We start from the raw sequence: 14,346 nt of genomic DNA, 5'->3' as shown, positions 1-14,346 counted from the left end.
TTACTTACCAATAGTGCAAAAAATGTGTTAGGTGAACAATAGGTAAGTAAAGAAGTAAAACAACAGTAAAAAGACAGGCTATATACAGTAGCGAGGCTATAAAAGTAGAAATATAAAAAGTAGGCTATAAAAGTAGGCTACATACAGACACCGGTTAGTCAGGCTGATTGCAGGTAGTATGTACATCGCATATATGATGAACAGAGAGTAGCAGCAGCGTAAAAGGGGTTGGCGGGTGGTGGACAAAATGCAGATAGCCGGTTAGCCAATGTGCGGGAGCACTGGTTGTTCGGCCCAATGAGTAGTATGTACATGGATGTATAGTTAAAGTGACTATGCATATATGATAAACAGAGAGTAGCAGCAGGTGTAAAAAGAGGGTTGGGGAGGCACACAATGCAAATAGTGCCGGTAGCCATTTGATTACCTGTTCAGGAGTCTTATGGCTTGGTGGTAAAAACTGTTGAGAAGCCTTTTGTCCTAGACTTGGCACTCCGTACCGCTTGCCATGCGGTAGTAGAGAGAACAGTCTATGACTGGGGTGGCTGGGGTCTTTAACAATTTTTTAGGGCCTTCCTCTGACACCGCCTGGTGTAGAGTCCTGGATGGCAGGCAGCTTAGCCCCAGTGATGTACTGAGCCGTACACACTACCCTCTGTAGTGCCTTGTGGTCGAAGGCCGAGCAATTGCCGTACCAGGCAGTGATGCAACCGGTCAGGATGCTCTCGATGTTGCAGCTGTAGAACCTTTTGAGGATCTCAGGACCCATGACAAATCTTTTTAGTTTCCTGAGGGGGAATAGGCTTTGTCATGCCCTCTTCACAACTGTTCTTGGTGTGTTTGGACCATTCTAGTTGTTGTTGATGTGGACACCAAGGAACTTGAAGCTCTCAACCTGCTTCACTACAGCCCCGTCGATGAGAATGGGGGCGTGCTAGGTCCTCCTTTTCCTGTAGTCCACAATCTGGACTACAGGAAAAGATGTGTTGCTACCTACCCTCATGTATTATGTAGAATCATGTGGTAACCAAAAAAGTGTTTATACTGAGATTCTTCAAAGTAGCCACCCTTTGCCTTGATGACAGCTATGCACACTCTTGGCATTGTCTCAAACAGCTTCATGAGTAGTCACCTGGAATGCATTTCAATTAACAGTGTGTCCTTGTTAAAAGTTAATTTGTGGAATATTCTTTCCTTAATGCGTTTGAGCTAATCAGTTGTGTTGTGCAAGGTATGGGTGGTATACAGAAGATAGCCCTATTTGGTAAAATACCAAGCCCATATTATGGCAAGAACAGCTCAAAAAGCAAAGAGTGTAATGCGGTGCGGGCTGTGGCAGGGAAGTCAGGCACAGGAGAATGAACTTGGTAAAAGCGGAGCTGTTTAATAAACTTTTTTTTTTTAACTCAGAAAACCAAAGTATACAAAAATAACGTAATAGGGGGCAAAACCCGTCGCACACCAGAACAAATAGCAAACCTACATACGACAAACAATCTCTGACAAGGACAATACACAACATTAATGAATGGGATTGGAACCAGGTGTGTAGGATGACAAGACAAAACCAATGGAAAATGAAAATTGATCAATGATAGCTAGAAGGCCGGCGACGTCGACCGCCGAACAACACCCGAACACGGAGATGGACCGACTTCGGCGGAATCGTGACAAAGAGAAATGACACAGTCCATCATTACTTTAAGGTCAGTCAATCCGGAAAATGTCAAGAACTTTGTACATTTCTTGAAGTGCAGTTGCAAAAACCATCAAGCGCTATGATGAAACTGTGCTCTCTGAAGAAGCCGCAGGAAAGGAAGACCAGAGTTACCTCTGCTGCAGAGGATAGAGTTCATTAGAGTTACCAGTTTGCTGGTGACTGTCAGTGATTTATTTAGAATTCAAGGCACACTTAGCCAGCATGGCTACCACAACATCTGCTCAGTGATACGCCATCCCATCTGGTTTGCCTTTAGTGGACTATCATTTGTTTTTCAATAGAACAATGACCCAACACACCTCCAGAGTGTGTAAGGGCTATTTGACTAAGAAAGTAGAGTGATGGATGCTGCAGCAGCCATTTTTCTTGCACTAATATCAATGGCTAATTAATTTGGGGTTAAACTTTGTCAATCGGGGGGCGCTGTTTTCACTTTGTAAAAAAATCGTGCCACAATTAAACTGCCTCTACTCAATTCTTGCTCGTACAATATGCATATTATATTTACTATTGATCTTTCCTTAATGCGTTTGAGCTAATCAGTTGTGTTGTGACAAGGTATGGGTGGTATACAGAAGATAGCCCTATTTGGTAAAATACCAAGCCCATATTATGGCAAGAACAGCTCAAATAAGCAAAGAGTGTAATGCGGTGCGTGCTGGTGGCAGGGAAGTCAGGCACAGGAGAATGAACTTGGTAAAAGCGGAGCTGTTTAATAAACTTTTTTTTTTTAACTCAGAAAACCAAAGTATACAAAAATAACGTAATAGGGGGCAAAACCCGTCGCACACCAGAACAAATAGCAAACCTACATACGAYAAACAATCTCTGACAAGGACAATACACAACATGTAATGAATGGGATTGGAACCAGGTGTGTAGGATGACAAGACAAAACCAATGGAAAATGAAAAATTGATCAATGATAGCTAGAAGGCCGGCGACGTCGACCGCCGAACAACACCCGAACACGGAGATGGACCGACTTCGGCGGAAGTCGTGACAAAGAGAAATGACAGTCCATCATTACTTTAAGGTCAGTCAATCCGGAAAATGTCAAGAACTTTGTACATTTCTTGAAGTGCAGTTGCAAAAACCATCAAGCGCTATGATGAAACTGGCTCTCTTGAAGAACGCCGCAGGAAAGGAAGACCCAGAGTTACCTCTGCTGCAGAGGATAGGTTCATTAGAGTTACCAGTGCTTTGCTGGTGAGACTGTCAGTGATTTATTTAGAATTCAAGGCACACTTAGCCAGCATGGCTACCACAACATTCTGCAGTGATACGCCATCCCATCTGGTTTGCCTTTAGTGGGACTATCATTTGTTTTTCAATAGAACAATGACCCAACACACCTCCAGAGTGTGTAAGGGCTATTTGACTAAGAAGTAGAGTGATGGAGTGCTGCAGCAGCCATTTTTCTGTGCACTAATATCAATGGCTAATTAATTTGGGGATTTAATACCTTTTGGTCATAGGGGGGCGCTATTTTCCACTTTTGTAAAAAATCTGCCCAAATTAAACTGCCTCGTACTCAATTCTTGCTCGTACAATATCATATTATTATTACTATTGGATATGAAAACACTCTCTAGTTTCTAAAACCGTTTGAATTATATCTGTGAGTAACCAGAACTCATTTTGCAGCAAACTTCTGTCAGGAAGTGAAGAATCTGAAATCGAGGCTCTGTTCCAGGGCCTCCTATTAATTTGCCTGAAATCTATGGATTACGTGCACTGCATACGCCTTCCACTAGATGTCAACAGGCAGTGAGAGGTGGAATGGGGTGTCTAGCTTGATCTGAGGCCGAACAAGAGCTTTTGGAATGACGTGTCTGGAATTTTCATTGTCTTAGAAGGCGCGAGAAGGAACCCAGATTGCTTTCTGAAAGCTTTCGGTATAGACGTTAGATATCTCGGCTCTGATTTTTTTGATATATGTGATAAAACATCATAAGTAGTTATTTTAAACCGAGTTATATCAGTTTATTGAACGTTTATTGCGATTTTCGGAATTTTCTTTTTTTGCGTTATTGAAGTTGGGCACGTTTGCGCCACATGGCTAGCTTTGGTTGCTAATTCGACAGGAGAAAGGAGACATTCTACAACACAAACAACATTATTCTGGACAAAGGACTTCCTTGTACAACATTCTGATGGAAGCTCATCAAAGGTAGGAACCATTTATGATGTTTTATTTGTATTTCTGTTGAAAATGTTAGTCATATTTTCCGCCTTATTTTGGGCGCTGTCTCGCTATAACGTAAGCTGTAGTCGTCCTAAAGTTATTTATAAAATCTAACACAGCGGTTGATTAAGACTAGTGTATCTTTCATTTGCGGTACAAACAATGTATTTTTTAGTAAAGTTATATGATGAGTTATTTGATTAGATTAGTGACTGTCCAAGATTTTCAGGACAATTTAGTGCATTGACTACGTATTCACATGGTAAAACCACGATTTGTACCGCTAATATGCCATTTTCGAACAAAACATATATGTATTGTGTAAATGATGTTATAGGACTGTCATCTGATGAAGTTTGTCAGGTAGTGAATCATTTTATATTCTTTTGCTGTTTTTTTTGCGTATCGCTACCTTTGGCGGTGAATGAATGCGGTTGTGTGGTTGGCTATTGTAGTAAGTAATATAATGCTATATTTGTTTTTGCTGTAAAACACTTAAAAAATCTGAATATTGGCTGGTCACTTCAAAGATGTTTTGTCTTTCATTTGCTGTACCACCATGTTTTTTCATAAATGTTTTATGATGAGTATTTAGGTATTTCACGTTGCCTCTCTGGTAGTTATTCTCGCTGCTTTGGGTGTGAATGTAAAACTTGATTTATTACTTGAAACATGCACATTTTCTCAAACAAAACATAGATTTATTGTATAACATGTTATAATACTGTCACTGATAAGTTGTTTCTTGGTTAGTGACTAATTATATCTCTTATTTGGTCGGTTTTTGTGATAGCTACCTATGCGGTAATTATAAAATATGGTCGGTTGAGTTCTTTGCTATTGTGGTTAGCTAATAGAAATACATAGTGTTTTCGCTGTAAAACATTTTAAAAATCGGAATGATGGCTGGATTCACAAGATGTGTATTTTCATTTGGTGTCTTGGCTTGTGATTTCATGATATTTATATGCTAGTATTTACTTGTGGCGCTATGCAGCTATGCTAGTCAGCTTTTTACTGATGAGGATGCTCCGATCCGGGATGAGTACCAAGTAGAAGTTTTTAACATGATGCCTTATATTGCAGTCGCTGTACTCATAATATAACAAGAGAAGGATCGCCTTATGGCGAGGATAGCTGCTGGCAAGCCCAGCTTCAGAACGCAATTGGTTAGGCAAGGGTAATTTCAGTGTAGGAAAGGATGAACAGCATCTGTGCACCAGTAAGTACAGATAGTAACGTCAGTATATCCCTCGCACGGTCCCGCAGCAGGAAACTTTCTCATGGCTTTTGGAGGGAAATGCTGTAGGAATGCTCACCGGTGTCGCTCATTCAGCCGACAGACTTTCAACGCGGTTCCCCATTAAGCAGCGGTCGGAGTCAAGGCCGAGCCCTTCTCCTGGTTTCCTCACTCTACCTCCGTTACGGCGGGTCTGAAGACGCCGTGAAGCTTTCTCCACATTTAGGTTCTGGAAAAAATCTGGAAATACCTTAGTCATCTTGGTCGACTCCTGACTGCAGTATTAGACATTAAAAGATCAAAATCACTACCCCAGCGAATCATGAACCTGCTTTAGACTGTAGGGAGGCAGGTGCTTACCACTGATTTAAACTAGATCTCGTTGGGGTAGGTTGTGAGCTAAGTATTTCTCATGTTCCGGGATGAAAAGCAATCGAACTCAAGTCAGTATAAATCGGCATGTCTCAAAGATAAAAGCTAGAATTTATGCATATATCATGGGTACGATTTCGGATAGAAACACTGACAATTGAAAGATTTCTAAAACGTGAATCGTCTGTGAGATAAAAGACGTCTTAGTAATGACGTATCATTGTGGCAGGCAAAAATACACTGAGAAAACATAAGGACGCAAAGTTTTGATCAATGACCAGGAAGTGGGTTTAGAATAGGGTCTGTCAGATTTCAATCTCACTCCTATTGAAGATATCAATGTTGGTGGATATTAGGGTAATGTTGCAGTTTCACTACTTAGGCCTTTCCACTAGATGTCAAGTCTTTCGAAGCTGTGTCATGATTGCTTCTACTGTGAAATGGGTGAGCCGATGAGAGGGGATTAGGTAAGGTCTATCCAGTGACCTGCAACAATTGCTCTGACTGACAACTGATGCGCAGTTCATTGGCAGCGCACGATGGTCCATCTGCTACTTGCTTGAACACTTCAAAGGAAGTCTCTAAACGGATTCGGGTGACCATTATGTTGAAGAATTACGTTTAAAACATCGTGTAAGAATTTGATTCATACTATACTTCGTTCTCGTCATGTTTTACGGACTGTAATAAACTTTTTTAACTCTTCGTCGTATTTTTCCGCTGGACTTGCCCGCGGTCGTGAGTTTTGAAAGTTATAACGCTAGAATAACAAGGAGGAATTTGGACTAAATGATGGACATTATCGAACAAAACAAACATTTATTGTGGACTGGGATTCCTGGGAGTGCATTCTGATGAAGATCATCAAAGGTAAGTGATGTTTATAATGTTATTTCTAACTTCTTGTTGACTGGTACAATATGGCGGATATATTTGTGTCTTGATTGGGCTCTGAGCGCCGCATGATATTGCATGGCTTGCTTTTTTCGTAAAGCTTTTTTGAAATCTGACACAGCGGTTGCATTAAGGAGAAGTGCATCTAAAATTCCATGCATAAAGTCTGTATGTTGACTCTTTTAGGCATGTTATTTATTAGAGTAGTCCTTAGAGTATTCCTGTGAAAATTATGATGTGGCTCTCTGCACAATAAGAGATTGTTGGAAGCTTCTGAGCGTAGCGCGCAATGTAAATCCTCAGATTCTTTTGGATATAAATATGAACTTACCGAACAAAAATACATGTATTGTGTACATGAAGTCCTATGATGTGACATCTGACTAAGATCATCAAAGGGTTAGTGAGTTAATTTGATCTATATTTCTTGTTTTTGTGAATCCTCTCTTGGCTGAAAACAATGGCTGTGTATATCTGTGAATAGGCATCACCTACATAATCGTTTGGTTTGCTTTTTCGTAAAGGCTCTTTTGAAATCGAACATGTGGCTGTAGTTACATACAAGTGTATCTTTAAAATGGTGAATAAATACATGATATGGTTGAGAAGAATTTTAAATTATGGTTTGATTTTGCTGTTTTGAGTTTCACCTGGCTGTTGAAGAGTGGGACGCTAACGTTTCACGTACCCTAGAGAGCGTTAAGCGCTAATCTGAAGATGGTGCTGGCTAAAGCTAAAACTGGCGAGTGTAGAGAGTATAGAGATGATTACTTATCCACGTCGGACACAAGACCATGTTGGGTCAAGGAAATGAAACCGTCATGAGGTCACATAGCTTCAGCCTGTAAATCAGCTAGAAAGATGTGTCGTCCATCGATAATTGTCTCTGGCCCTCCAGTTAGGGGGAGTGATCGAGCCTCACACTCAATCGCGGTTGAAAAGCGTTTCTGCCCCCCAAAAGATAGAATTGTGTATAAATAATTTTAAATTTTTTTAAAAAAAGATAATTGGCCCTCTTTCAGGGACTCACCAACAAACAGGACAAGCCTGGCCTGTTGAGGAGTGACAGACTCCATCTAGCTGGAAGGGGTGCGTCTCATCTTATCACCAACATAGACAGGGCTCTAACTCCTCTAGCTCCACAATGAAATAGGACTGCAGGCCAGCAGCAGGCTATTAGCAGCCTGCCAGCTTAGTGGAGTCTGCCACTAGCACAGTCAGTGTAGTCAGCTCAGCTATCCCCATTGAGACCGTGTCTGTGCTCGACTAGGTTGTTGGGCAAAACTAAACATGGCGGTAATGTCCATCATTTATTCAAATAGTTACTTTGTTAGCGGTTTGGTAAACATCCAAAGTCACGAAGCGCGTTCACTAAAAGCAGATGAAATGTCAAACGATGTATTGAATCAATCTTTAGGATTGTTTTAATGGCTCAGTCAGCCCGGCGAAGGCTCTGATCTGTCCTCGTGCGACTAGACCTTAGTGCTGCTTTGATACCATCGATCACCACATTCTTTTGGAAGATTGAAACCCAAATTGGTCTACACGGACAAGTTCTGGCCTGGTTTAGATCTTATCTGTCAGAAAGATATCAGTTTTGTCTCTGTGAATGGTTTGTCCTCTGACAAATCAACTGTAAATTTCGGTGTTCCTCAAGGTTCCGTTTTAGGACCACTATTGTTTTCACTATATATTTTACCTCTTGGGGATGTCATTCGAAAACATAATGTTAACTTTCACTGCTATGCGGATGACACACAGCTGTACATTTCAATGAAACATGGTGAGACCGAAAATTGCCCTCGCTAGAAGCCTGTGTTTCAGACATAAGGAAGTGGATGGCTGTAAACTTTCTATTTTAAAACTCGGACAAAACAGAGATGCTGTTTCTAGGTCCCAAGAAACAAAGAGATCTTCTGTTGAATCTGACAATTAATCTTGATGGTTGTACAGTCGTCTCAAATAAATAAAACTGTGAAGGACCTCGGTATTACTCTGGACTTTGATCTCTCTTTTGACGAACATATCAAGACTGTTTCAAGGACAGCTTTTTTCCATCTACGTAACATTTGCAAAAATCAGAAACTTTCTGTCCAAAAATTATGCAGAAAAATTATCCATGCTTTTGTTACTTCTAGGTTAGACTACTGCAATGCTCTACTTTCTGGCTACCTGGATATGCACTAAATAAACTTCAGTTTGTGCTAAATACGGCTGCTAGAATCCTGACTAGAACCCGAAAATTTGATCATATTACTCCAGTGCTAGCCTCCCTACAGTGGCTTCCTGTTAAGGCAAGGGCTGATTTCAAGGTTTAACTGCTAACCTACGAAGCATACATGGGCTTGCCTACCTATCTTTCCGATTTGGTCTGCCGTACATACAATGGGGAGAACAAGTATTTGATACACTGCCGATTTTGCAGGTTTTCCTACTTACAAGCATGTAGAGGTCTGTAATTTTTATCATAGGTACACTTCAACTGTGAGAGACGGAATCTACAAAAATCCAGAAAATCACATTGTATGATTTTTAAGTAATTAATTTGCATTGGACGTGCTACCTGTCCCAGACCTGCTGTTTTCAACTCTCTAGAGACAGCAGGAGCGTAGAGATACTCTCAATGATCGGCTATGAAAGCAAACTGACATTTACTCCTGAGGTGCTGACTTGTTGCACCCTCGACAACTACTGTGATTATTATTATTTGACCATGCTGGTCATTTATGAACATTTGAACATCTTGGCCATGTTCTGTTATAATCTCCACCCGGCACAGCCAGAAGAGAACTGACCCCTTATAGCCTGGTTCCTCTCTAGGTTTCTTTCTAGGGAGTTTTTCCTAGCCACCGTGCTTCTACACCTGCATTGCTTGCTGTTTGGTGTTTTGGGCTGGGTTTCTCTACAGCACTTTGAGATATCAGCTGATGTAAGAAGGGCTATATAAATACATTTTGAGTTGATTTGATTCAACTTTACTGGAGTCCACCTGTGGACATGATTTGGAAAGGCACACACCTGTCTATATAAGGTCCCACAGTTGACAGTGCATGTCAGAGCAAAATCCAAGCCATTAGGTCGATGGAATTGTCCTTAGAGCTCTGAGATAGGATTGTGTTGAGGCGCAGGTCTGGGCAAGGGTACTAAACAATGTTTGCAGCATTGAAGGTCACCAAGAACACAGTGTTCTCCATCATTCTTGAAGAGAAGAAGTTTGGAACCAAGACTCTTCTTAGAGCTGGCCGTCCGGCCAAACTGAGCAATCAGGGAAGAAGGGCCTTGGTCAGGGAGGTAACCAAGAACCCGATGGTCATCTCTGATAGAGCTCCAGAGTTCCTCTGTGGAGATGTGAGAACCTCCAGAAGAACAACCATCTCTGCAGCACGCCACCAATCAGGCCTTTATGGTAGAGTCACCAGACGGAAGCCWCTCCTCAGTAAAAGACTATCAGATTATGAGAAACAATATTCTCTGGTCTGATGAAACCAAGATTGAACTTGTTTTTCAGCGGCAGGGACTAGGARGCTAGTCAGGATCAAGGGAAAGATGAACGGAGCAAAGTACAGAGAGATCCTTGCTGAAAACCTGCTCATGAGCACTCAGGACCTCACATTGGGGCGAATGTTCTGCATCCAAGAGGACAACGACCCTAAGCACAGAGCCAAGACAACGCAGAAGTGGCTTCGGGACAAGTCTATGAACTTCCTTGAGTGGTCCATGCAGAGCCCGGTCTTGAACCCGATCAAATATCTCTGGAGAGACCTGAAAATAGCTGTGCAGCGATGCTCCGCATCCAACTTGACAGAGCTTTAGAGGATCTGCAGAGAAGAATGGGAGAAACTCCCCCAATACAGGTGTGCCAAGCTTGTGGCATCATACCCAAGAAGACTCAAGGCTGTAATCGCTGCCAAAGGTGCTCCAACAAAGTACTGAGTAAAGGGTCTGAATACTTATGTAAATGTATTATATCCATTTTTCTTTTTTTATACATTTGCAAAAATGTMTAAAAACCTGTTTTTACTTTGTCATTATTGGGTATTGTGTGTAGATTGATGAGGTAAAAACGTAATACAGTTTTGAATAACGCTGTAAAGTAACAAAATGTGGAAAAAGTAAAGGGGTCTGAATACTTTCCGAATGCACTGTGTATATACTGTATATCCAGTTGAAGTCAGAAGTTTACATACACTTAGTCATTAAAACTTGTTTTTCAACAACTCCACAAATTTCTTGTTAACAAACTATAGTTTTGGCAAGTCTTTTAGGACATCTACTTTGTGTATGACACAAGTCATTTTCCAACAATTGTTTACAGACTTAAAACAATTGTTTATTTAACTTGCACTATTGTAAAGTGGTTGTTCCACTGGATATCATAAGGTGAATGCACCCAATTTGTAAGTCGCTCTGGATAAGTCTGCTAAATGACTTAAATGTAAATGTAAACTTAGAATTCACTGTAATTTGTGTTTAGAACTGAAAAAGTGTGTGCGAGCAGGTCTTCGCACACACTTTTTCAGTTCTAAACACAAATTTTCTATAGGATTGAGGTCAGGGTTTTGTGATGGCGCTCCAATACCTTGTCTTTATTGTCCTTATGCCATTTTGCCACAACTTTGGAAGTATGCTTGGGGTCATTGTCCATTTGGAAGACCCATTTGTGACCAAGCTATAACTTCCTGACTGATGTCTTGAGATGTTGCTTCAATATATCCACATAATTTTCCTGCCTCGTGATGCCATCTATTTTGTGAAGTGCACCAGTCCCTCCTGCAGCAAAACACCCCACAACATGATGCTGCCAACCCCGTGCTTCACGGTTGAGATGTGTTCTTCGGCTTGCAAGCGTCCCCCTTCAGGTCTTCAGGTCAGGAGGAATGGGCCGAAATTCACACTTCTTATTGTGGAAAGCTTGTGGAAGGCTACCCGAAATGTTTGACCCAAGTTAAACCATTTAAAGGCAATGCTACCAAATACTAATTGAGTGTATGTAAACTTCTGACCCACTGGGAATGCGATAAAGGAAATAAAAGCTGAAAGTCATTCTCTCTACTATTATTCTGACATTTCACATTCTTAAAATAAAGTGGTGATCCTGACCTAAGACAGGGAATTGTTTTTAGGATTAAATGTCAGGAATTGTGATAAACTGAGTTAAAATGTATTTGGCTAAGGTGTATGTAAACCTCCGACTTCAACTGTATACAGAACATTACTGTTTTTGTTTGCCAATTTTAACCTGCACACCCAACAACAAAAATTGTCCAGCCCATCTGGCATTTGCCAGAATTACCAGAGAAACTGAGCAACAGGGAGCCAGAATGGCCAGGAGAGGGCTCTGCCTGTTAGGGAACAGACAAGCTACTGATAGCACTGAGCCTGTACTATCACCTCATCCACCATCATCAGCATCCTCATCCATCTTCATCCATACCCCTGAAGACCTGGAGACTGACCCGGCATTAATACGCTGGGCCAGGCATCGACTGCCTTTGAATATTTCAATGTAGCCCTGCTTATCTCTCAGCCCTGTGACCTGCCGGTGAGRGAGGRGGAGAGAGTGCAGCGTGAGAAGTATGGAATGGATACTGTCTGTGTGCTGACATATAACTGAGGTACAGCCTGAAGRTACAGTAGGTTTGTCTATGAATACCAGGTCTCGCTGCACTCTCATTTGTGGGCCCACAACTGATACTGAATGCAGGTCTTTTTTCTGAATTCCTATTCAAATAGCCAGGGGAATGTAACAAAAGCAACTGCTATAGTAAGTCTTTCATTTTTTGGAAAGAGATCTTCTCTAGTCTGCTCTTTCTGAGTCAACTGTCCTTCAATGTCCAATTCCTAATTTAAAAAGGTTCTTAGGTAGGTGATAAGAGAGTATCTGCTTTAAAAGTACAGATTAGGCCAACCCGGGTGGCGCAGTGGTCTAGGTTACTGCATTGCAGCGCTAGCTGTGCCACCAGAGACTCTGGGTACGCACCCAGGCTCTGTYGCAGCCGGCCGYGACCGGGAGGTYCGTGGGGCAACGCACAATTGGCCTAGCGTCGTCCGGGTTAGGGAGKGTTTGGCCGGTAGGGATATCCTTGTCTCATTGCGCACCAGCGACTCCTGTGGCGGGCCGGGCGCAGTGCGCGCTAACCAAGGTCGCCAGGTGCACAGTGTTTCCTCCGACACATTGGTGCGGCTGGCTTCCGGGTTGAAGGCACGCTGTGTTAAGAAGCAGTGCGGCTTGGTTGGGTTGTGTTTCGGAGGACGYATGGCTTTCGACCTTCGTCTCTCCCGAGCCCGTATGAGAGTTGTAGCGATGAGACAAGATAGTAATTACTAGCAATTGGATACCACGAAATTGGGGAGAAAAAGGGGGTAAAAAAAWAWAWWCAGATTAGCGTATTCARATCAATGTTGAGGTTAATTTGCGCTGTAGATTTATCAGTTTAACTGTTTCATATTCAGGGTTGTAACCTACCAGTCATTAACTACAGTATCTGTCTTAATGTGAATACCATGGCTGACTGGTCCGGCGTCATTTGGCTCCCTGACAAACTACAGAAAATGTATTTTGTCWAAGATTTCACCCTGCCCGGCCTGAATTCCTTGAGATAGGACATCAGTGAAACGACCCAAGCTGTCACAATGACCACATWCTGTATCTACATCACTCTCTTGTTAAAGTGTATACATACAGTCTACAGACAATCTGTGGGTGCTATTGACACACGGGCTGAATACGGCTGAAACAGCATTGGACTGTGAATGTCATCAAACAAGCGTGCCAGGGCCTCCTTGCCAATATCTATTACCATCAGACAGGTGATACTCTTATATGTAGCCTAGCTTCTTGGCTTTGTCCCAAATGTCACCTTATTCACTACGTAGTGCAATACTTCTCTATGGACCCTGGTCAAAAGTAGTGCACTACATATAAGGAATATGGTGCCATTTAGGACACAGWTTCTTAAGTACAGACCCTGGTCTGTCCTTGATTTGTAGCTGGTGGTGCTTCCTGAATGCACAATGAGGCAAGGGAATAGACTGACCATCAGGCATCAGGGTAATCCCATCAAAAACCTCACACTGACTGCCACATGTCAGCTAGCTAATGCATTTAAATGGAATTCACACGGTTAGCAATCTAGAGGCCATTGCACTGTTTTGTTGTCTGGTAGCAAACAGCATGATTGAACACAGAGTAATAGCAGGTAGTGGGTTGCCAATCTGTCAGAAGAGCCCATCCATGGGGTCTGATTATTGGGTATGGGAGCATGAAGAGCAGGAGGTAGCTTCACCTAGAACCCAAGACACACAGTGGATAGCCCTGGTGTAGCCTCGGTCTAGAATGGAGCACAAGCTTGAGGGATTTTAGCGCCAACCAGCAGAGAGAAGTTAAAGGATCATGGAATAGCCTAGTGTGTGGGGTAGGAAGGTAGAAKGAAGGAGGGAAGRAAAATGGGTTGAGGGAACCTTGCAGCCCCTAATTGGTTTCTCATTCTGGGGCATCCATAGCTCCGTGCCTCGGAGAGTTAGAGCTGTACTCAGAAAGCCAAGACTGAGAGAGAGAGTAAAGCCTTTGGATTTAAAGGGAATATGTATCTTAAAGGAGCACTGTGTTGCTCGTGGAGGGGTACTATACAGGGATCTATAATTCATAAGACCTCCTTATTAGGGGTATTCTAACAGTGCCAAGGGTGCTTACACAGGGCTCTGTATCAGATGACAGGCTTCTCGGAGGAGTGGTCACAGAGGAACCCGCCGGCGCTCAACGACACCGCCACCAACCGCCACCGCTGCACTCTCACCCGTTTTTTGACACAGATCCCTTTGTCATTCATGATCACTCACACATCTGGAACTCCTCCTCCACCCCACGTGTGTGTGTTTGTATGTACGCGTATGTGCGCGTGAGAATATGTACAAGCGTACGCATGTGCGTGT

Source organism: Salvelinus sp. IW2-2015, linkage group LG6.1, assembly GCF_002910315.2.
Source record: "Salvelinus sp. IW2-2015 linkage group LG6.1, ASM291031v2, whole genome shotgun sequence".
NCBI classification, from domain to species: domain Eukaryota; kingdom Metazoa; phylum Chordata; class Actinopteri; order Salmoniformes; family Salmonidae; genus Salvelinus; species Salvelinus sp. IW2-2015.
The sequence above is the reverse complement of the archived record's forward strand: the minus strand, read 5'-3'. Positions refer to the sequence as shown.